Below are 24,524 nucleotides of genomic sequence, written 5' to 3'. Positions count from 1 at the left end.
TGCAGGCTGGAAACTAGCGTTGTACTCTCAACACAGCGCAGAATCATGTAAACCATTATCTATCGTGAGAGGCATAGCATCTTTGTACTTGTCAAGAAAAGTGCGTCTGTACAAGGGAGGACAATTTGACGGGAAATCAGGACCGCGTGATCCCTTCCTTCTGCTCATGTGAGACAGTGGGAGAAGCAAGCTCGTCCTGTGATTATGTTTGCCCCGACTGCGTCGTACTCATCTTTGCCTTTTAAGGTTTTCAATAGTAAAAATCAATGTGTTTTAATTTTAGTAAACACCACCATGCGAATTGAATGATTTTATTCTTGGCGGTCATCATTGTATTTGTATGAGCTATTACGAGGGTCATCCGGAAAGTAGTACCCGTTCGTGCCGCATGAAGTGCTGACGACGCGAGTAGCCGCTGGACGAGGTCAGATAGCTTCAGTGGCTTGTCTGCCTTCTCTGAGCCAAGTTGCGTGACGCTAGCATTGCCTGTGTTGTTTCTGTGATTGTTTACAATGTTTAAAAATATTGAGAACGCCGCCAGTTGTGAAGTGAGGGCAGTGATTAAATTCCTCAATGCAAGAAACGTTCGCCCATGTGATATTCATCGCCAATTAAAGGAGGTGTATGGAGACAATGTAATGGACGAATTTACAAAGAGTAAAATTAAAGTAGGCCACTCCCAAACACAAACGTATGGGGGGCTCTAGTGCATGGGCAGCAGGTGTCAAAAGAGCGATTTCGAGAAATTTAGTCAAACTAGACTTTGGACCTAATATTTAAAACTAAAATTACTATTGAAAGTTGAACGTTAAGAATATTGAGGAGTTTCTAATTCTAAAAATACGATTTTTATGACCAAATATAGGGAATTTTTCATGAGAGCCCTCCTGAAATACTGGAGTTGTGCGCATTCACCCTTCTCGCATTAAGTTATGATCCAGAGCCTAAAGCTAGATTATTCTCCTAAAGTATGACTATAAAAAACCATAGACACAGTAATCAACCCGAAGATATGGTAGGTGGCGGTAGAGTACACGCAGTACTAAGCCCGACGGCGTGTGAAAATTCACACATCAGGGTAGGGGGGCCAGTTCCTTTCCCTGTGCCGGTTATGGTTTCCCAGGAAGATCTGGTGATGATAGAAATAAACAAAAGTTCTGTAGATATTGGCTAAGTTGTAGCAAACACGGCGATCATCGCATGATTTCTCCTCATGTCTATTCTGATAGAGCTATATTATGACGGGAAAGTATCCTTCGACAATCCCACAAAAATATTTCATCGAGTACGTCACACGTTTCGATTAATCTGTGTTTACAAATAACATACCCCAATTAGGGATTAAATTAGGGGTCGTGCTCGAGACATTGATTTGATGTAGCTGTCAAGTTCATTCTTCGACGCCGTAAGAAGATATATTTCTTCCAGTAAATAATATTTTCTATAAACAATAAATTGTTTTTTTCCTAAAATAAGCTTTTCGACAGAGAATAATATTAACATTTCTATGTGGACACCAATTAATATCTGGCGAATAACACGTGTTGTGTACAGATCACCGTGACTGAAATATGACTCAAAACATTTATTATAAACTCAAAAGAGTACCAAAAATATTCTCGTGTATCAGTAATATCAAAAGGAATGATTAACAACAAATATTCGGAAATAATAGCATTAAATGGCGACAAATTTGATTTTTCAGTACCTGTAAAGGGACTTTCAGAGTCAATATTGTTGTCAGAATATCTTCGTCACAATACAACGCTTTGGCGATAATGCTTTTCACCCATCCTCATATAAAATATATTTTTGACTGACACCAAATTAACGAAAATTATTAGCTAATGGAATTCTGCAATGATTCTATCATAAGTATAGGATTCAAGCTGTTAGAATAACAATGAAAATAATCACAAGAGGGCTAACGAAAAAAAACTTTTAGAGGAATGGCACTTTAAAACTGTTAAATGGAAAGGAAGCCTAATTACATCTCGATAGAGGTATGCGCTGATTGGCTAGGCGTTGTCGGCAACGTGATTTTGGTATCGGTATGCATTTGCCATACCAGCTCACTATAAAAGACAGGAGGGTAAAGTTCATGAAATAGGGTCCAAAATTTAATGAAGGCAAACTTATTCCAATTATTTGTTTCCTTGAAATCCGAATAAAAGGCTCGAAAAGCTCTACTTTCTTTGTTACTCTCTGTCATAAATAAAAATATATGTTATTTTATCATCACCATAGCTTCAATTTTAAAGCAATATTATTATTATATAATAGGTATTTAAAAGAAAAAAACACCCACAATATCAATTTGTAGGCTTTGATGCAAATACGTGACGTGGCACTCGTGAATCATTCTCAGGATTCGAACCCTGTGATTAATGAAATTTATTTTATTCGAACACCGAAAATTCCTTCAACGATTTTCAACTTCTGACTCTGAACTCAAACCTTCCATGCTCCTCTCTCCCTCCTCCCAATAACAGCCGCTCTCTTCCGAACGCACGCCTTACGCGCCCATTATCCGAAAACCTTGCGCAAATGAATTCATGCCATCATTTTGTCAAATACCACAATGAAACCAACGAGCAGCCTACTTTGCGAAGTGTGGCCATAACTTTAAAATTAAATCGGTACAAATAGCGACCAATCACCCAGATAAAAATGTTGTCTTCAATTGGGTATCAAAGGTAGCCGAAGCATAAAAAAATCGCCTTAAAAGGTCACCAGGAACAACAGAACAATGAGAAAGCTTTATTTTTTTGGCATGGTTTTGCGGAAGACCGATGGGCACTAAGTTGCTTCCAATTACATTGTCCTTGGTATCCGCAAACCCGCGAAAATTAAATTGCCGGCTGATCCGAAACCGTGTTCTGCGACATCCTCTAAAATGACGTGTCGGAACACTCCTTCCCTCTCGGGTATATACGTACGAATCCGTTGCCGATAGTCCCTCAAAACATCGTTACTCCTGATATGGGGCAATATTTTCCTCAAAATTGAGCGCGATTATCAGTAGGGGCCTAAGACAATGCAAGGAAAATACAGCCAAATAACGGGTAGCACATAAATCTGTTTAAACTTTAAATTTTCGACCTCCGAAAATTTGAGAGAAAAAAAATTCAAAAGGCAACAATATTGCTCGATAATTTTATTAGGAACGTCACAGATGGAAGATATCGCTCGCTATCGGTCCGTGTTACCCAAAATTGCCTTCCTTGAATTTTTACGTGGCCATTCTAGCCGCATGAGTTTAATTTCGATATTGATCCCCTTTCTTATTTCTCCATTCCATCATTAAATCGAATGTAGATTTTTATGAAATACTATTTCAACTTTTACAAGGAACTGATTCCATGAATATCTCCAGTCTGTCAAATGAGCACGATAAATGCGTATTAGAAGCATTTTCGGCAAATATTTTAACGTCCTAATTTCCATTTAAATCAAGCCTGGGGAACTCATGGAAGTCCATAACTAGCTCAAACGTATACAATTCAATTTTTCTGCCTGGAAAATAATTATCCCACGGGAGAAAATGGATCACCAGTCAAGACCAATGCATTAGGATTATTCTGAATTGTTTTTCGTGCACAACTACTATGATTAATATAAATGGCACAGCTTTTAACTTCCTACACTCATTTGATGATGAATTACGCTTCCGAAGTTATTTTCATTAGTGAACATGTTGACTGAATACTCGTAATATTGACAAATGACCTGTGCTTTTCCCTTTGGTGCAATGGCACCAGTAGGCACCCTCGTTGGTGCATGCATTTGGGGCAAACTGGCGGACTCGTGGGGACGGCGGTCGGTCATCCTGACGGCCCTCGCCATCGACGCTGTGGCCGCCATCCTCTCCAGCCTCATGCAAACATTCTGGCCGTTTGTATTCTTCCGACTTATCACCGGACTAACGTGAGCCATTCAGAAAATATTTCTTATTTTATTTACCCTATCCCTGTGTAATCCCACCCCTCTATTTGGCCATCGGTCAATAAAACTAAACTAGAAACTTGTAAATCGGCATTATGAACATTAGTTAACAATCTTGCATTAAGATCTTGACACCGTCCTCCCTTTTTATAACACTCAAAATTATTTAGGAACCTTATCACTCGAAGCTAAAAAATAATCAGATATTACACAGCATATACAGGTACAACAACAAAACAATGAAGTTTCAAAACAGATTTAATCTTAGTTCATACGCACTTAATGGGGATTTTTTTCTAATTGTCAAGTTGTCAAATAGTATTGAGATAAAATATCGATAAACGGGGAGTGGAAAGCATAAGTGGGCTAATAAAGTAATGAAATCACTGGAACGCATTGGAAATCGAAATGTAAATCAGACCCTCCCAGTTGGTTCCATTCCAATCGGCGCGCGCAGGTGCCGATCAAGTTTATGTCAGGAGTGCCCAAAAATGTTCAGATTTCTAACAGAAATTTGGAACCCAATTGCTCCTTGATTGAAAATAATTCCAGCACTATTCTGTCAAACAGTTACTGTCTTAATCAAGTGGTCTATCTCCAGATTTGCATGGAGATTAGCCAACTGTATGCGTCATTTTGCATAAATGTCTTCAATTCCCTTTCCTAATTACCTACGAGTGCGTAGCCTCGCTAACACCAATAATGTGCTACAATGAAGGTTAAAATATCCTTGATGAAGTCGGCACTAAGTTTTTACTTTTATAAAAAAGGAGAGGGTAACTTTCAAATGCCTTCGCTCTCAAAGACGCCTTCGCGTCAGTTCTCTAAAAAAATGCTGTGCGTCAATAATTACACGAACACCCTAAAAATGATACAGCGTCACACGAGTTCACAATGTTATTTATTCAAAATAAACACGAAAATAATTTACAAAAAACACTGGGAATCGTTCTGAACCAACTTTTATTAAAGCTTGATTAATTTAAATAATACCAATGCTGTGTCCAAATGTATAAAATATTATTTAATCCATGTATAATCTATTGTAACCTAATATAACCTAATGTAACTAAAAGTAAAAAAAAAACTTTTTCTTTAAAGCACAAAATTTTGTCTTGACTCAAAATGTTTTGAATTAAATCTCATTTGAGAATTAATTTTCAAAATGTAGATCATAGGAATAAATACAAGAAATATTTTTAGCTGTGAAATTATTCATATTATAAAATCTTAAGCTCAAGGCAACCGAAAAACATTTCACCAAGTTTCGTTAATGGAATGTTTAGGTTCCTAGTATTTTCGCAAAATAATAACGGAAACAAACTTGAGCAGAAATGTTATAAGTGCATACACACTCGAATGTCTCTGTCTCTTAAAGGATATATTCACGCCCGTCAAAATAACTCTTCCCTTCCACATGCGGCCTCTTTCTATGTTTGGCGGGCAGAAGCATGGCCGCGATCCCAGTGTGCTTCCCCTACTTGGGGGAGTTCCACTCGTCCGCTTACCGGGGCAGGGCCCTCGTCTGGCTGGAGATGTTCGGCGCCCTCGGGAGTATCTTGATCCCCCGTGAGTCACCGACGGCAGCAATTGAGGGGCGACCTCAGGAAGCTGGATGCGGGCGTAAGAAGCCCACGTCGATGTCGAGGCAACATGTTTATTACGCTTAAAAGTGTTGAAATCATACTGCATAGCTCGCTTATATCTGTCGCCAAAAGTTTCAGTAAATCCTTTCAGATGTATCTTGTCACTAGGCTACCCTGTATCAGTCCTGTCAAAAATTAATAATGTCTCATTGTATCGTACTGTTTTTTGGAATATTTTGTAAAGAAATCACTAAGACGTTCTTTGCTTTTTGTGCTGATAGGAAGAAAGGTCTTGTGACACATGAATTACGTTTCGACACGATAGCAAATGATGAAAAAATAAAAATCACAACGTAAGTCAAATCATCTCCCAATTACTATGATATGTAAAGTATACAACAATAATTAATATCACTTTCATAACTGCCTCGGAATATGCCCAGCAAGTTCCCTTCTTCTTTCACGTGTCCCCATTGGTTTTTCTCTTCTACCGCTCTTACGAGTTCTTCATTTGTTGTTCCATCAGTCCTTTTTTATGTTTTTCTATTTATTTTCCCTTTAAGGGGTTTCAGCCGTAGATAATTAAATGTCCCACAGCGAATTTAAAGAAAAAACAAAATTTAATACCAGCCGTATTCACTTCACTCCTGGTGATAAATAGTCTTCCTCGGCATCCCTATCCTCCGGAAAAAAACCCTCTTTGAACGCTTTTTACTGCTTTCAATCGGCTTGGATGGCATTAAAATTTGAAAAAAAAGGTTGCCTAAACGTCATAAGTTTCTGAGGCCGCAACGAATTCTCCAGAATTGTGCAGACAAAAATCAAAGAGAGAAAACATTAATTTCCGACGCTCACGAAGAACGTATTAAATGTATTATTACCCCCATCGTACCACGGTAGGAGAGATAATGTGAAATGAAGTTAGAGAGATTAAGTGTAGAATAGAAAGATTAAAGATATCATTATTTCCCATGAACAATTAAGGATCGGAATAACATTATCCGACCGCGGTAGACGTTCAAATATTCGGTTCAAAATTAGTCTGCTGTACATTCACCCCCTGCCACACACCCTAAGGTGGCTTGTAGGGGACTAAAATATCAAATTAAGTATCAAATATCAAATAAATGTACGAGAAACAATAAAGGTGATACGACGGTGAGCAAGCACTGGCATTAACGCCAAGGCCACCAAGGACGCAGGCCAAAAATAGGCGCCGTTTAAAAAGTCACCCAGCACCTAAGAAAACGGAATGTTTGGGATAGCGCGTGCTTTCTAAGCTAAATGAGAACCTGTGTTCTAGGCAGTTTTTCTATTTTCCCTCCCAATTATCCTCTTTGTAAATCGATGTATTGCGTTACATTCCATTGTTTCTATCTGCACCACTCATTGTGTCTAGACAACATTCTCCGATCTCTCCACGCAGTGTAATTCCTAATTTGTAGATCAGAGTTGTAGAGGGGCTGTTTCGACTGCAGCCAGAGCCGTGGTGTAGGTTAGGCGTGCACAATAGCCATTGGTGGTGGGTCAGGCTTGATAGAGCGATGGACCGAATTACGTCACCTGCCATTACTGCAGTTGCATGCGAAATATAAAAAAAATATTAGCTTCCAAAACATATTTTTATTTACCGCAAGATTTGGAATATATAAGCCTTTGATTTAACTCTGACGGAAGTACTTTCAGAAAAAACGATTCCTCGGATTCCATTCTTTGGAGTTCCAGATTATGTAAGGGACCGAAAGTAACCTATGTTTTGAAATAAAATATGGACTTAGTGACAAGACGAAGTTTCATCATGTGCATTTGAGAGGCACATTCTTAAATTATTCTTCTAAATAGTCGCTATTCAAATTGAGGCATACATCATAACGATACACAAGCTTTTCAATTCTGTCCCTGAAGCCATCTGTCGCCTGTCACAAGCAGAACAATGCGATCCTCGTCATGAACATTGTTGCTGTGGCCATTTTTAAACTGAATGCACCACAGCCTCACTCCGCCTTCACTCATTATTCCGTCTCCGTACACAATTCACAAAGTTGCCTATTCATTTCAATTGGCTCGTGGTTTTCTGTCAGCATGAACCTAATCGCAGATCGCAATTCAAAACTTCACAACGGAATATTCTATTCCAGCGCACATTTTAGCAGTTCACAGTGAGCAAAGTATAGAAGAACCACAGTCTGCACACAATACCATAGCAGGATGCGTGCACTAAGTGTCGGGACGTTTCTACACCTAGATGGTAGCTCTAGACCTGCCCACCGCCACGCTAGGCCGACACTTATGTTATTTTCTGGACTCCCCTCTTACATGCAGTGAAAAGCTGTACGATTCAAGCACAAAAAACCCACAAGGAAGATGGAAAATGCCGCTTGACATTTTCCATCTTCCTTGTCCTCAAACATCGTCCCAATATCCTCACCGTGGTGACCCCCTTCTGTCTCCTCTTTGCCATTCCCGCCCGCTGGGAGAGGCACGGCCACCGTCATCTTTTTTTATATTTACTGCTGAAAATTTTCCGTACCAAGTTCCACGGATATATTAATAAATTCTCTGCTGTGATGTAAATACGACAATGATAGTAATTGAGGAGGGTTATCTACCTTGGCTGAGTGAAGGCCAAACACTTCAACGCCCCCTCGTCGGTAGACACCTGCCGCACTCTTGTGTTCCAGTGGTCGCGTGGGCGATCATCCCCCGGCCCTGGCTCCTCGGGTCCGAAGAGCTCGGCTTCCGCTACAACTCCTGGAGGGTGTTCATCGCGGTCTCGGGGCTGCCGTCCGTGCTGTGCGCCGTCACCATCCACCTCTCCCCTGAATCCCCCGCGTTCCTTCTCGCTAGAGGGAGGCACGACGAGGCCCTGGATGTCTTGAGGCGCATATACCACAGGAACACTGGCAAGCCACCGAATTCCTATCCGGTGAGGAAACGCCATTCTGAGAATTCATGCTCTTATTCAAAATGAGCTAAATGGACTTAGACGGTCCTCATCTAGCCAACAATAACCATAGAAACTTGAAAATTTGCCAGTCACAATAATGATAAAATCACAGAGATGCTCAAAGAGAAAAAATTATGGCTATATATATATATATATATATATATATATATATATATATATATATATATACATCATGTATAACTTTTAGCACCAGTGGGCACAGACAAAAACACAGGTACACACAAAAAAACTCACTAACTTTCGAATTTTCGGTGGCCGTGGCCACCTTCATCAAGGAAGAGAGGGATAGAACTGCCTGCAGTTAGTGGGCCTCATTTTTGTGTGTATCTGCGTTTTTGTCTGTGTCCACTATTGCTAAGTGTTATACAGTGTAACAGAATACGTTACGTGAGAATTAGAGGAAGAAGAATTAAGCTAAGAAATCACCCCTTAACAATAAAGTATAGAGTCTATTAATAAAGAGTAAAACGCAAAGCTCATTGCCACTAGCCCATTCTTATGAAGTACCAAAATGAAGTGGTTAAAATACATACGAAAATAGCATAACATTACTAATCACCTATTTGAATTCCTGTGTTGCGGTAACATGTAATTGTGTCTTTTTTGCCAAAATATTATTTTAAAGTAACGGATTTAATAATATAAAAACTAAGTATTATATAAAGAAACATTTTTGCTGATAGTGAAATCTGGTGGGACGCAGAGGTTGTGAAAATATTATGAGAGCTTTGTTTTTAAGTGTATCCCTTCAGTGTTCTCTTTCCGTAGGTTAAGCGCCTGGAAATGGACATCCATCCATCGATGGACGATCCAGACGAAGAGAAGGTCCACAGTGAGGGTGAAGATAGAAGATCGGGGATGATGGCGATGGTCAGACAAATAGTTGATTTATTTCGGCCTCCCCTCCTGAAGAATACAGTTATTGGACTCAGCAGTCTATTTTCGCTCCAAGTAGGGTAAGCATCAATTGGAATAACAACGGTGGCAATCGAATACGCGGGCAAATATCTAATGTGTAAATATCTACGCGTGATTCCTTCTTTACACGCGTTATTCCACTCACGGTATACCCTTCTTACGTCTTCCAACCTCGCAGTCCTATTTCGAAGGAATCCAAATTCACCCTCTTCTTCCTATTTTTCCCGCCCTAATTTCAACTTCATAGAGCCTCATACTACTACACTCCTTCCACAAATACTTGCCCTTATTTACATCACATTGAGAATGTATTTTTATGCATCGTATTTTTTATGCTGGTCAGCATACTTTTAAGAACTTATTTGTTCGCAACCAATATCGCTTGCCCCTCGATCAAAGTGTGGAATGTTCTTAAACTTTGTTTGCATTAATAATGCAAGTGGAAAAGTTTACCTTTTTAGCTCCATTTTGGGATTTTGATGCTTGAATTGACATGCTCGCGGCAAGTGCTGAACGTCAGGAGCGATGTAACATACCCTGGTCATGATCGTCTTCATTTTTTAGATTTCGTTTTTTAGATTTTAGATTTGATTTATGGTATTTTGTTTCAGAAACAAAATTGTTTTGTTTTCCTGCAATAGCCCTATTTTATTTACGACATCCAATGCTTCTGCTAAATTGATGAGGTTAATAGAATTAAGAGCTCTCTTCACATTTTCACTGTGTCCAACCTAACCCTAACGTCTCGCGGGACCTCCTCGCGGCATGCCCCCAAACGAGTACGTACGACATGTGCCTGCTGGGTTGAGGGAGGGTTCTATCCGCAAGTAGCCGCTTTTCGATCGGTGTGTCCCATTGGAGTTCATGCAGTTGGCGAATCGACGGATGAATCGACACTAAAATATGAGCGAAGAGAGCAGGGATGCGACCGCCGTGAAACTTCAGCGTAAGAAAGGCTAGCCATCATATTGCCGGCCTCGGTGGTGACGTCCTCTTCTGCCAATCCAAGGTTCGCAGGTTCGATTCCCGCCTGAGTGGGTTTTCCTCCCCTTTAAGCCTGAGTGTTTGTAATCATCTCGTACTGTACTGTACATCTTGTAATGATTCATGGAGTTGTGGAAATGTATTTATTGATGCTTTGGCTTTGCTCTTCACCCGTAATCTGCGGTTTTTTTGGCTTTGGGATGTGGTTCCCGGAGCTGTTCAATCGATTCGAGGAATTCCAGATGGCGCACCCGAACGAGACGGCGTCCGTTTGCGAGGTGGCCAACATGGAGGTGGCGACACCGCAATGGGTGCTCGCGTTGGGCAACGACACCAACGCGACATCCATGATGGACTGCTCGGACGACACCATCCAGCCGCAGGTGTTCATCAACACGTTCTCCATTGGCTCCACGAGCATCATATTCGCCTTCCTGACGGGGACCTTCGTGGAGCGGATAGGACGAAAGAGGGTCATCGGTAAGGAGACATGGGGTCGACCGTGCACCCACCTAACTTTGCCCAATTCCCAAACCCATTCTCTTTCCCAATCAATATATTCCTCGAAATGAATTAATGGGGCAATATTTTATTAATGTAATTAATAACAAAGGAAGGACTTCGCGTTTTCACAGGAAAGAGTTCTTGTAATCCGTCCAGATGATGTCACAGTAAAGCGAAACTACGAGTCGTCACAATCATCGTAGTGATGCGAAGCAATGAAGTCTTTTTGATTATTTCTTCGTGCTTTACAAATGGATTTCCACAAAGTATCGGCCTCAACTAACTCGCAAATTATTAAATATAAAATTACGAAATTGTTCACTTTAGAAATGAGCAAATGTAAAAAGTTTCGTAAACCTGGAGATGTTAATTGAAAGGTGCAATGTGAGACCGTTTAATTATAATTACCGTATTGCGATCAAATGAAGAGAAGTAAGGTTATTCCGTAAAAGTCTGAAATGTAATGCAGGTAGAGAGACTATTAAAATCTTCAATCAGAAAAATCCTCTTGCGTTACGTGATTAAACATCCATTCATTTCAGTTTTGAACACTGCTAAAATTTGTCTGGATATTGCGGCTGCAAATTTGCCCAAAATGCGACCGTGCAGTGCCTAATATCCTTTGCGAAGCATCAAAATGGCATAATGTCCGTCAGGAAATTTGTCCCGACGCACCACTGAGTCGCACCTGTTTTGGCGATGTTCATGTAAATACTCGTAACTACACAGGAATAAGTACGATATATAGTAGGTATTTAGGTCTTAATTTTTAATATGGCCGTCATCAACACCACAGTTTAGCATTAAAATGCATATTTCCTGTGGAGCGTTACTTTCACGTCGGTTGCTAGTCAAATTAATGATGAAAAAGTTTCCCATAAATTATTTTAAAAGTAATATTAATAACTTTATCGATGAATAACATTGTTTTGAAACGTACTCCGCATTGTGCCTCATCAATGGCAAACCCTATCTTATTGTTCCTACTTTCTCCCTTTTTCAAGTGCTGGCCATGACAATGACTGCATGCTGTGGCGCCGGAAGTTATTTCGTCAGATCGGCGAGTCAAAATTTGGCCCTGTCGTGTTTCTTACAAGCGTCCAATGGGGTCTCTTTCACCACACTCATGTCGGTCATCATTGAGTTCTACCCGGCGTCGCTGAGGTGAAGCTGACGTTTATGCTTCTTTTCAGCCTATTTAACGTAATCGATCTAAAATATATTATTTTGATGTACTAGTACTTTTAAGAGGAAAAATAATTGGTATATAATGGATGCATAAAGCAATAAAAAACCGTGTTTAGCATCAAGTTTGTAGTTCGATGGAGTTCTTTTTCAATCAATGTAGTTGTGTCTCCTAAAACCAGTATATTAATCATCAGTATTTAGTAACTATTCAATCAGTAGGGATTCTAATAATTAGTTTAGTACTCATAAAAATTATTATTTTTAAAAAGCAAATGACAAAAAGTAAGAAATTTTACGCAAATGCAACTTCCTTGTACCTTCCAGGAATACAAAAAAAAACAACATCAAATTAGTGATAAAAAAAGAGCTCTTGGTTTACTGATAAAAATTTTATCGAGAAAGTACTTTAATTCCGCAAGATAATTGCATAAATTGCTGTAATAATGACAATAATAGAAATTTAAAATTAGGAGTTTGTTTGCAATAATATTTAGCGACTCGTGATGTGTGTGAGTGGCCCCCCGTGGGTGCATTTAGTGCCTGGTTTCTGTGCGCAGGGGACTGGCCACGACGACCCTGATGAACACCAGCAACGTGGGCTCCATCGTGGGCAACCTGCTGTTCGGTCTCCTGCTGGGCGTCAACTGCGCCTACCCCGTCTTCATCTCTGCGGGGGTCATAGCAGGTGGGTGCAGCCGTTCCCAGGATCCAACTCGCCCTTGGGGCAAGGCGCGCCAAGATCACCATTAATTCCCTCCGCGGGTACCCTTTAAAGCCCCGCATAGCATTACTAAACGTAACATTTTATTCAAGCGTATGCAAATCCCTCCGAAGGACGTCCTTCTGTCGACGTTTTTACCTTCGAGGGTCGCCGCGGAGATCATATACATGGTACGTATTAAATGTATACGGAAACGTTTCGTAAAAATAGATTAATTTCATATATTGCTCGTGCAGTTCCTCTCAAAAATCTTCAAGGTACATCCCTTGAGAGCGTCGACACACTTTTGCCAAAGCGGCTTTTCCACGACTAAGGACCTGCCGTCTAGTAGGCGAAAGGTCCTTAAGGGTACACGTGGAAGCTTCCTTGACGGCTTGACTCAGGGGATCCCACGGTGGTGGTGTGCTGTGAGAGAGGATTTCACTTTTATAAACAATAGGAAATAGTCTACTGATGCCAAGTCGGGACTGCGAAGGAGTTGGGGAATCGTCGCTATGCCATTACAGGAGGTCTTTGCAAGCAGACACTCGACTCTACTCTTATAGTCGTTTGTGAAGACATTCGGGAGTCCGAGTTTAGTGCAGATCTCTCGCATTGCCAAATTTGCAGTAATAATGGTGTGTCTACTTATCAATGCCAATCAATGCGATCTGTGATCATGCGCTCACTAAACCGATGGTCTGGATTCAGGACTTCACGCACACGTCAGGAAAAAATTGTTACCAATACTCTTTACACAAACCTTGAATATGCAAACATAAACATATAAATAACAGATAACAATAATTGTAACAGTAATAATAGATAAAACCACATAGGGAACCGACGCCGTGAATAATGACATATTAGGGTCGCGGCTCAGTCAAGGAGTCTTGGTATGTCGGCTGTCTTATCCTCATACGCCGGGACAGGGATTCTCAATTTACATGTAATTTTAATCCCGTTCAAAAGATCAAAACAAGCTGACACATTGCCAATTCAACACGCGTAGCACAGTTGGCCATCAAAGAATATTATTGCCAAGGACTGGGAGGCTAAAATGTTGGCAATTTTATTTATTTGAAATGCTATACGCTCTAATGTGAGGCATTTTACATGCATATGTACTGGTGAGTGGGGGTAAAGTTCACACAATCGGCCTCAGCACTGCGTCGTAGAAGCTATTTTAAAACATCGTAAACGGATACGCTAATTTTTTGAACGAGGATCACGGAGTTGGCGGCACTACTCTCAGGCAGAAGAGGCGACGGTCCACCACCCAGAAGGCTCGGCCTTCCGGTCACAAATGCGGCGAAATGCCATTTCGGAAAACAAACAAGGAAATCCCGCGAGTTTTCAGCGAGGGTTGACCAGAAAGTAACATAATTGCTAAAATAAAACATCAACATAGTGACAAGACAGTTTTATTACATGCATTTGAAAGCCACATTCTTAAATTGTTGATCTACATAGTCACCGCTCAAGTTGAGGCATTTATAATAACGATACTCAAGCTTTTCAATTCCATCTCCGAAGAAATCTGCCTCCTTGCATTTCAATCACTTCTTTATACCAGCATGCAATTCTGTATCACTGTCAAAGCGAGAACGTTACGTCTGGCTAAAGATCCGTAATCGTAAATCGGCGATTTTTACACAAATTTTCTTTGATTTCCGCCGTCAGTCCATCTGCCATAAGCCTAGGGCGACGACCACTGCGGTCCTCATCGTGAACATTGGTGCGGCCATTTTTAAACCAAGAATACACCAATGCCTCACTCGGCCTTCACTCATTATTCCACCTCCGTACACTTCACAAAGTTGCCTATGAATTTCAATTGCCTTATGGTTTTTTGCCAGGAAAAACCTAATCACTGATCGCACTTCACAACTTTCCACTGCGGGGCACATTTTATCAGTTCACAGTGAGCAAAGTAGAAGAATCACAGTCTGCAAACTACTACAGCAGGTTGCGTACTGAATTTAGGGACGTATAGACACCAAGATGGTGGCTCTACCCCTATTACGCACCGCCACGCTAGGCCGAAACGTAAGTTACTTTCTGATCAGTAGTTGTTCAATCGGATCTCGGCGTGGGGAATACTGGAAGAGGAAATGCAGTCAAATTAGATAAGCGAGGGCTAGGGACTTAGAACGAAGGATTAGCGGATTTACTGGGAAAATATCCAATATAAAGAGAGGTTGTTGGACTAGGAATATGAAATTAAGATAAAAAACCAATATGCCATGCCCATCATGCCTACACCCGAGTAGCGCAAAACTCCGCACTTTTACGTTGACTGCATAACAGTGTAATAGGAAGCACATATTCACAATGTATATTCAGTTAAATTTTCAAGGCATTACCTAGGTTCACAAAGAAATGACAGCTGTTTTACGGCGTGAGGTCCAACAGACCCTTAGTGTGATCATTATGTTATGGCTGGGGGGTGTGACCATAACGGGTAAGTGTTTAGGAAAACGGGCGACTTTTTGTGGACTCAATAGTAGCGATTATGGAGGAGGAATTTCACCTCTAAAAAGAAAAATAATATAATATTAAAAATAAAACTCTTAATTTTTACAAGTCCAGATGGGATTCGAACCAGTATATCTTATTATTAACTAAATATTATATTACAGACACTATTTCCAATTCCCAATGTTATATTACAGCTACTCCCAACCCTTTATACCTTATCCTTATTTTCTTCTTTTCATGCCCTGATACCAAACTACACATCGGTGGCTTGTAGTTAGTGGGCGGGAGATATATTGGTTTGTATGAAAGAATTTTCAAAACGTAAAAAGTTATTCCATAATAATATACTTATTCTAGAATTTAAAAAATTATTTAATCGAAAAAAGGACAGCATTTGTACTTATCAAAATAATTACCAGTATTCCCAGAATCCATGCTTATTTTTCCAGAAGCCCCGATGTAAGAAAAAACTCAAAACAAGAACTCCCTAGACAGCGTTCGAGTGTTGCACATTCTCTAGAATTGTCCAATTGCTCTCTCCGCTCTACCACCACGGCCCCCTAAGCTCATTATAAATGTTGGAAACTTCTGCACCTCGAAATGTTGCCAAAGTAAGTTGGTGCCCTGAAGCTGCCCTCTCCCCCTTCGGGCAAGAAACGAAATGAAAAAAACCCCTGTGACCAACGCACAGAGGCCGCGAGGCAGTTTGAAATTCCAGTGTAAAGTCTGAGAGAGAGTATTTTCAGTCATCAGCATCTCTAGAGGGAACATTTACCAAGTTTCACTCAGGTCGGTCGATTTCTCTGCGTTAAGAGTTTGCTGGAATCGAGCAGGTAGTCATAGTGGTGGCAGAGAATGGACGAAAGAGAATTCCTGACTTTCGCTCAAATATCATGAACGGCAAATCTCCTCAAGAGACAAAAATAGAGAAACTTGATTACTGTGAATCTGCTTCCCCGTCCAGAACGGTTAACAATTTTCGGAGTGGCCACGTGAGCAACAGTGATGCCGGGTGTTCTGGACTTAGAGATCAAGTTTCAAAAAAAATATCGAAGAAACCTGTTCTTTTGGCAGATAGGATGATGGAAGACTGGAAAAGTGAGTGAGAGCCTTGCGCGAAGCCAAAAAGTAATCGCGCGATGAGGATACGAAAGAGGCAGGAAAGGTTAATTCAGAGCGTTTGGATACACATAGGTATATTGGGGACCGTGATTAGAGGGGAGAATGTTGGGCAAACAAGGAAGGGGAAGGAATAGGGGATAGACATGTGGGATGGGTTGAGGAAGGAAATATACAGAGTTGCAGAGGGGTTTATTGTAGAGTAGGGTGTCCAGTTGTATTTTTTCAGGAAATTATCGCTGTTCATTCTGCGTCATCCAAAATCTACCTTGCATGGTACAATCTTAACAACCTATCGAATCGAATACCAAAAGTTAGTTTTCCAACACAAATAAATATTAAAACATTATCTTCATATTAACAGACTCATTAATAGCTTAATCACTTGAAAGACTAATTAATTATGATTACCCTCTCTGTGAGATTTCTTATGAATACGAAGATGCTTATGCGTAAGGGATGAAGTGAGAACAGATTATCAATGCCAACAACACAAAAGTTGTCCAGAAATTAACTCATATGAATATTGTAAATAGAAATTGACTCTGATTTGACAAATTAATAATTTTTTTCCTTACCATCGTTTCTTTTGGGTACACTTGTGTTCCCGTTTTTATTACACAGCCATGGGAATTTCTTTTTCTTCTTAAGAACACGAGCTCGGGAGAAGGGAACTCTGTAATATGTAATGTGAGGCGACCGTTCACATAGATTGGGAAGGTTTGGCGTACCTTTCGCCCAAGGTCAAAAGGGCGCAGGTCACGCTTAGCCAATGGGTCTTGACAAAGTCAGAGCTATAACTTATGAATTGAACCACCAATGGGGACGAACTCGTGTTGCTGGTGTCACTCAGTTTCATCCAATCTCTATGGAGAAGTGGTCAATTTTGCCAACCTCAACCCACATCAATTAGACATTCCTTCCAATCTGTGACTTCATCCTCTTTGAAGGAACCCACGGTCACATTCTTAGAAAATCTTCTTCTTTTTAATGAATGCGATTTTCTAGATTCACTACGGTATTAATTTAACTTTGGTACCATCGCACACGTCTTTCTTGCCACAAACATAAAATTCCCTTAATAACAGTTCCGAAAATTTAGCCGGTGCCGTAATTGAATCTTGCCGGAATTTCACTATGTTTTTAAACTCACTGTGCTCACCTATCAGGATAGGTACCATTCCGTGAAGACCTTTTGTTTCATCACCTAGCCAAGAGATATGTCAATTGACCCCACGGCGGATGATTTCAAAAATAGAGATTCGTCATCTGTGTTTGAGCGCATTGCGGAGAAGCAGTCGCCGCAGTTTTAGGATCGTTGTAATTCTACAGAGCAATTTTCTTCCTCTTGCAGTGGGCTGAAACACTTAATTACGAGTACAGGGGCCACATGAAACTTTCTCCTGGCTTCGCTGGGAAATCACGCGAGCCGAATCGGTACGCTTGCTCGGCATCAAGGATGAAAAGGGCCAGTACTTAGTACTTCCGCTCACCTCAAAAGCTGACCAAACTCTCTCTCTATCTCTCTCAATTGCGAACTCATTGTTTAGAACTCGGCCGAGAGCAAACGGAGTGGAGGGCGTTCGGATTACGACCGAAGGGGGGCAAAGGATTTTAATCCGCACTCTCGGACGCTTTGTGTGACTTTTCGGGCAACACATCTTAATGTTGCCGGAAGAGGAATGAAAATGCCCCCGCAAAATTAATGTGTGAATTTCAGATACCGCAGAATCTAGATCCTAGATCTACTCTTAGCTATTAAACCATATTTCGGAATATTGGTTTTTCAAGGATTACAGGTGTACTCCAAGGACCTGAATATTCCAATTTGAACAATGGCAAAATATATGTACGAAAATATGAGCACTCAAAGCATATGAAAAATTCATTTTCATATGAAATATTTCCCTGACAAGATGAATAATTGAATGTGTATATCCTACTATTGAATAGTGTTGCATGTAAGAAATATCTTTTGTGTGGAGGTGTCATGACTGTAATTATTCATGCACGACTGGTATTCTAACACCCCCCGCCACATGCCCTTGCGGCGGCTTGCGGCCTATAATGTGCATGTAGATGAATAATTAGAAATCGTGTAAACATTAAAACAAAAATTTAAATTTTCTTTTCAAATGCATAAATGATCCAGTTTTACGTAAATGACATTGATCAATTAATTTGAAATTAATGCATTTTTAATGTCATTCATAATTATTTCTAAATTTCTACACATAACTGAAAAGGGCCTTTAATGCCTCAATTAAAATTTTTATCCACATTTCTTTCCGTTGCTTACATTTAATTCGTTTTTATTGACCATTTTTTTTATCCTTTAGCTTGCGCTGTTCTTTGTTTATTCCTGCCAAAAACAAAAATGCGACAATGCCGTGATGTGACTGGGCCGAGGAGATTGTCGTCCGAGCGAATCGCTCCGCTCGAAGCTCCGTCCGGAGCAAATGAGGCACAGACGACACTCTGAAGACACGGCGAAAGCGAGATGGCCAGCACACCGCCACGGTCTTATTGATTCTCAACGCAAACCTTATATTTTCTCGCGTCAGCATTTCCTTCGATTAAACATTGACAAGACTTAAACATTTCTTATTGTTTTGTATTTACGTTAGCAATAAATCATGTTTTGCTACTTTTTTGTAAACCTTTATCAAAGAAACTATGAAACATGTGCGCAATAAATAAATACGCGCAGAATGCACAATCCATTTAAAATATTTGCAGTTTCAGGCTTTTTCCGCAATCAAACGCATCAAGATGGCGCAGAAAATATTTTTCAGTCAGCTGACTGTGAAAAAATTACAGATGGCAAGTGCGCCGGTGGTTTTTAGTATTTTTAAAAATTTAAACCGGATGTATTAACATCGGGAAATTACGATATTTCTTTATGTGAATGAATATTTTCATAAGTAATTGTTCGATGATTTGCAGCAACCATAGAAATAGTTTCTCTATGGCGATCGAACCCACGCGCATTTAAGGTTTCTTTTTATGGATGGTTATTAAAGTTATCGTGTAAGAATAGCAAGCTACTCACAAATGCGAATCGCACAATATCTCACGCCCGTGGGAATATATTTCTGAGGAACCTTTTATGGGGATTATACTAATTAGTATCTTAAAATATTTCAGGAGACAGCATAATTTGTGCCACCATCCTTGCTGTGTTCAGCTCCTGCATTCCTTAATTATTGCGTTCGTTTGCCCTCTTCTGTTTTCCTAGACAGTCCCGTCACGGTCACTTTGAGCAGAAAACGTTGCTCGTTGACAGGCACTTGCTTTCGCGACTCGGGGCGATCTGCGAGCTGAGGAGCGTGTTGCATTGGAGTGGAGTGAGAAGGTCGGCAGGGCACGATTACTCGGGAGGGGAATGATGGAGAAACTGGAATGGACAGCATTTGGAAAAAGGAGTCGCGGCTGGACTGAAACAAGTGAGTTCGAGCCTAAGAAGAGCATTCGCTTCGAGCAGTCATTTGCTTCGAACGTTCTTTTCTTAACGCAAAATTTAATTTCTTAGCGATTATAAATACGCAGTTATTGAGAAGCACAACAGCTTTTGGAAATTCTGGAGAATATTTCAATAAAACCTGATGATAAGCGCGATTATCTTGTAAAATGGTTGCATTTCAATTGTTACAGAAAACATGATTTTGCATTCGTTATTAAGTCTGACGAACTAAAAATTTAAAATAACGCTTGTTAGAATGAAGTCATGGAATATGTGTAGTGGAGGTCCACAGTTGCACGACCGTTCGTCGACAGTCAGTTTGAATTTAGAAAGAGTGAATACGCAATTTTAGGATTTCCAATCCCCCTTACAAATCTCACTTTTCGATGGCAAAGGTTCTCCTTTCCATTCCATCCCACGCTTCCATTGTATTTTTTTTGACAAATATTCGACTCCCAAACTTCCACGACCGATCGCAAAATAGTTGGCACTCCTCCCTCCTCCAACCTTCCCTCACCTTTGACTCTTCTTCTGTTTGGAGTGAGCGCCTTCCAAATCCTGATCGAGGGATAAAGGGGACTGCGATGGACTCAAAGAGCAAGAATTAAAAATATTGAATTATCAGAAATTGTAATATAGGAAAGCGCCGCCAGGAAAGAAGCAGAGTTGCACTTTCGCAGGAAGCAGGCGTTGCTGCTTCAGGCCTTCAGGTTCTCGAATTCTTCAGACGGATTCAGATAGACAGATTCAGACTTTACGCCCTCGAACAGATTATAACACATTTTTTCATAGCAAAAAACATAACTACGTAAATTATTCCTGAAAAACTATCTCATTCAGAGTTCGTAAATAATATTCGTTTTTCTCATCATTATCAAGACTCTTTTACACTTGAATGCATAATGACAATGAACAGATAAGACATTCAAGGAGATATACATCTTTCACTTTTTACGAAAAGTAAATTTTGGCGAGGATAGCTGCTTCATATTCACGAAGAGCTTATTTTATTTCTTCCGCCCTGCCAAACCCTCGATAACCAGATACGTAGCTTGGCGTCACATCCTAATAGTCTGCGCATCGCCTCGGACATTTGAAGTGGGAGAAGAGTGATTATTCAGAATATTTGATTGCTCCATTTGGACCATTTGATCGCTCAGTAGATGGCAACGTCATTTACGCACAGAGGTGACAGAGTGGTTTTAATAAGTAGGCAATGGGGCAAGGAATTGTGGCAGCCAGAAAAAGGTCAACGGATGCCCTCGTAATCATAGATCACAAAATAATTTAAAGCAGAGGGTGCCATGAATAATAGACTAAAACTGTCAAAGATGAAAACGTCAATTGCTGAAGCATTTCTCATTCCATTCCTCTCTCATAATTAATCGTCGCAGTATGAAAAAGAAGTAATAACAAAATGCAATCGAAACTGCTGAAGAATCCCTGGGAACTGAGACTGCCTTTCAGAGAATACCGAAGACAAGTCACTCCGCATTCAATCCGAGCCATCGCGGCAGACTTCGCAGGAAGGTAGCGTAGTGTTTCCATTGATAATCATATCTCATGTAAACATGGCACAAAAATTCCGCAGCAAAGCAGTCAAAGTTCCATAGGTGCCAAAGGAAAAAGCAGACAAAGATTACGTATGCAAGCTCTGGCCACCTGATTCCAGCTCAGAAGCAATAAGCCAGTAAAACACAAATGCCATCACAATCTAATGAACATCTAAAGAGGTATACATTAGCATTAGTTGGTTAAATGTAAGGGCATTGAACGACAGTGAGCGACTTTCACATTTGGATGGTGCGGACGATTGACGTTGAGTTTGAAATGGCCGGGAAGCTTAGGTTTTCGCCTGATGATGTAGTCTCGTACCAAGATATGATTAGGGTCAATCAATACAGTGCGGTGAATTCTGATACTCTTTCCAGCTTTATCCATATCGAATTCCCTGGTGTTTCAATGTGAATTTTTGAACGTCAAAAATACTCAGGAATGCTGTTTTGGCAATATAGAAAAAAATCCACATTGTCTCCCACTATTAGAGTTCCTTCAACCAATCTTACTTCAATGCTACTCCGGCATCGAGCCAAACGTGGAGGAAACGTTTCCGCGGAATCGACGCCTATGAATCAAAGGAACCTGGGCTGAGTAATTTGGCATCCAGAAATGATTAGAGTAAGACGTAAAGGAAGAGCTATTAATTCTGTGCTTATTGGAACTCATCTTCAATGTTTATCCAGAATTTGGTAACAGAAAGAGTACATCGATTTAAAAAAGTACAAAAATAGACAATCGCATGCTTAAAAAATCGAAGCGAGTGAACGAAATGCAATCACTGGAAGATCTTGGACTGGAACCGTTTTACTCGCGTAGAAAAATGAAAATTGAACAAATTAAAATAAATTTAATCTCTTTCGCCAAAGAAAGAATGATTCCACTCTCGCATGGCAATTGTAAGTTAGGGGAAATACTCGAGTTGAAGCAAAAGACATCATTGTCAGTATTTCAAACACAAGACTGGTTAACTGCAGCCCACCACATAATCTTCTCCTCAGTAGCGAGAGATATAAATTCCATAGATTTCATTCACATCATTTGCAAATTCAGAAGCAGAATATACGAAGTGCACATTTCCTTATCGGGCAAAAATGGTTCTGCATCCATCCTCATTGTATTATTTTTCATTTCGCAACCCCTTGCCATCAACAGGTGGCACCTTATGTACGGCCATGCATTTCTTGAAAAGAGGTCATGTAATAAAATGATAACAATGCAAACTGACATTTTATGATACAGTGGTTGATAAAATATATCACATTTAGCCAATATTCCTAATTTCTAGCACGTGACCTCCCAAGTCTGTTGATCTTATTTTGATTACACACATTCAACCTTCCGGAAAAATTAAATATTAACTAATATTCGCTTTAATGTAAAATCTCTATTAAATGTGCTTCGATAATCTTTTGGAGGAAAATTTCTTCACCAATAAACACTTACACTATACAGGGACCAGCATTACACACATGGAATCGGTAAAGTACTTGATGGTGTAACGATTATTACGGATATGTTAAGGGGAAAACACATTTGTGGAATTTGCGGAATAGTTAATAAAAAGTTAGGATTCACAAAAAGGGTATTTGTAAATTGCAATGAAAGGGTCAAGGAGAATTGTCATTTCACGTTAGTTAGGCCCCACCTTGAGTATTCTCTGCAAGTGTAGGCGACCCCTATGAAGTGGGCTTAATTTTCAGAACCAGATCGAGAGCAAAGAAGAGCAGCTAGGTTTGTGAAAATTTGTGATGAACAAGGTAGCAGTGTCACGACACTATTGGAAGAAATGGGATTGGAGCCATTAGTTGACGGTGGGCTTAAATAAAGGTTAAATTTAATGCGTAAATTTGATGCAGGTTACTTATGTGAGAATGGTAGTGGCATGTTACAGGCTCCCACTTACTATGGTAGATCAGATCACCAACGTAAAATCAGGGAGATTTATTGTAGAACGGATAGATTTAAAATTTCGTTTTTCCCTCGAACCATTAGGGATCATAATAGAGATGACAGCAATCGCATAAGAGATGATTATAATTGGTATTTTCGGTATCTTGCATGTTTCTTCCCGCAAGTTATTCTTTTAATTTCATAGACCCATCTTTTTAATTGCTCTACAGCATGATTTGGATACACGTATCCTACTATTAAATATTGTTGCAACTAAGTACTTCCTTTCGTGTGATTAAGGCCAGTCGAGTGCACGACTAATATACTATATGTGCAGAGGAAACTATGATTTGGCTCTGCACGCGGTTTTATTCTAGTTTACGGGTGGTGACCTAACACCCCCCGCCACACACCCTTGTGGCGGCTTGCGGGGTATTGTATAGATGCAGATGTAGATTACGCTTCATACCGGATTCTCTGCCCACAACACACTTTTATAAGCCTGCTGCTCAAATATTATGTTTTTGGATTTATGAAGTACATTTACCAATCGAATTATACGCTCAACTCATCATACGTAGTTGATTCAATGCAGTAAACGTAATTACTATGATATCTATTCGAGACAATTGACAATTTCTCTTGCCAGAAGAGGTGAGACTGTTTCAAATAACTTAGAAATGTTAGAAACATGATGAAACTTTTATTTTTCACCTTCATTACAATTTATTGTTGTAGTGGAAGGAGACAAATTATCAATGCCACATTCGCAGTAAATTTGCAACGCCTGAATTTCGAATGCGACACCATCGAATGATGAAATTGCACAGCGGCGTAACCCAGGTGGTGCAAATATGTTGTGCTCGTGGCATTAAATATTTGTCTCCTTTCAACTCGAAATGATTTCTCCAAGTTACGCCTGGACGCCTTTTCTTTAATTAATTACCAAAAAAACCTTGGAGCTTCGGCTCAGGTGTTCATCTTCCCCAAGGTGAGGGAATGGGAGAGAGCTTAGTTTCGGGAAGAGTATTCTACCAGGAGCCAATTTACCATTCCATCAATAAATTATGAACGAGATGAATTCAACAAATATCCACACAGGCGAGCTCTTCTTCCTTTGCGATTTCAAAACAATGCAGAGATAACAAACACGGTCCCAATGTATTACGACAACAATGTATCATCCCAATATTGATACCGGGAAAGTGATGTTCTTGA

Source organism: Hetaerina americana, unplaced genomic scaffold (genome assembly GCF_022747635.1).
Source record: "Hetaerina americana unplaced genomic scaffold, ioHetAmer1.1.p SCAF_54, whole genome shotgun sequence".
NCBI lineage: Eukaryota > Metazoa > Arthropoda > Insecta > Odonata > Calopterygidae > Hetaerina > Hetaerina americana.
Note: the sequence above shows the minus strand (reverse complement) of the source record.